This window comes from Podarcis bocagei, assembly GCF_964188305.1.
Source record: "Podarcis bocagei genome assembly, chromosome: 5".
Classification (NCBI taxonomy): Eukaryota; Metazoa; Chordata; class Lepidosauria; order Squamata; family Lacertidae; genus Podarcis; species Podarcis bocagei.
In genome coordinates this window covers 42,750,279-42,751,566 of record NC_138129.1, presented here as the reverse complement: position 1 = coordinate 42,751,566, position 1,288 = coordinate 42,750,279, and the positions used below count along the sequence as shown (strand labels likewise).

Here is a 1,288-nt window from a genome sequence, read left to right as displayed (position 1 = left end):
ACGGCCGCCGTACCCGCCACTTCCGCCCCTCCACCCTCCCGGGAAAGGGAGGAATGGAAATTTGAGGGCCAAGCCAATCGTAAGCAGGCGCAGTCGGAGAGTGGGCCAATGAAAACGCTCGGCCCACCTCCCGCCCGCAGGGCACTGTGGGGATTGAAGTTTCCACCCCCCTTCTAATAAGTGGTTGCTGGCTGCCTCTACAGGCCAGAGAGAGACAGAGGAGTGTATGCTTGTGTTTTGTCGTTTTGTATTATTTATTGCATGGACTCGAAGTAAGTGGCCAGGACGCCCGTGGAGGCACGCCCACTTGCTTGTGGATAATCTGTTTAGTTTGCTTTTATTCACGTTTAATGCCACGATCATTTTGCAGAGCTTTAAAGCGATAGACCCACAGACCAAAACCCATACGAAGCATAGGAGCCAGCTCCTGGGGGCCGAGGTACTTTGCACACACACTCCAATAAAATATTTGAGGGGCCAGCCCCCTCCCTTCCCAAGTTGTTGGGCATTCCATTCAAATAGTGTCTTGTGGTTGATTATGTGATAGAAGGGCTTATCTGCCCCCCCCCAAATATTTTATTTAAGTGTGCACCCCGGATAGAGGCCAGTGGTTTCTAAGCCAGAGGATGTGATTGCAGGATCAATAGGTAATGATTTAAGAGGAGAGATTGTGTTCTGCCAATTGTCTGATGTTAGAGAACAAGCAGGAGATAACTTTCAATAGGGAAAAAGGCAAGGATTCAGAGACAAAGGAGCATGGGTGGACATACTCTTTCTAAAGTAAAATTCATGTTCTGAACAAACTTTGCCCCCCACCTGCTGCAGTAAAAGCTGCCCTGTGGACACTTTGCCAAAGTCTGTGGCTGCAATAAAACACTGAAACCTGTGGTGTTTTTCGATTTATTTTTCTCAGTTTATTTAATTGGTTTACAAATGATGATGTGCCTTCCTCAAAGGCAGAGGTAGGATGAGTAGAGGGAGAACATTGGATGTCTTGCTGTAAAACTAGAAAGGTAAAAATTGATTCTGCTATATTGGATTATATAGCACAAGTGTCCATAAAGGCAGCCCAATTATCAAGTAGCTAAAGTGAAAATTCTAAGAGTTACAGAGATTGCACAAAGTAGGCAAAGAGTAACTTGTTTCACAATTATTTGGTAACCCTGCTCACAATAAAGATAAAAGGCACAAGATGCAGCCATGAAAAGCCACTTTTTTGAACTCTCCTCTGGGCTGCTTTGCTTAGCACTTTAACCTCTAGGTGCAATCTAGATGAAGTCAGATGAGA

The 1,288-nt window shown here is 45.4% G+C and overlaps 1 long non-coding RNA gene across 1 annotated transcript in view; it reads left to right on the top strand.

Moving 5' to 3' along the window:
* LOC308586709 overlaps window positions 1-1,288 on the top strand; it is a 280,032-nt gene that overhangs the window by 101,373 nt on the left and 177,371 nt on the right. The window lies entirely within an intron of this gene.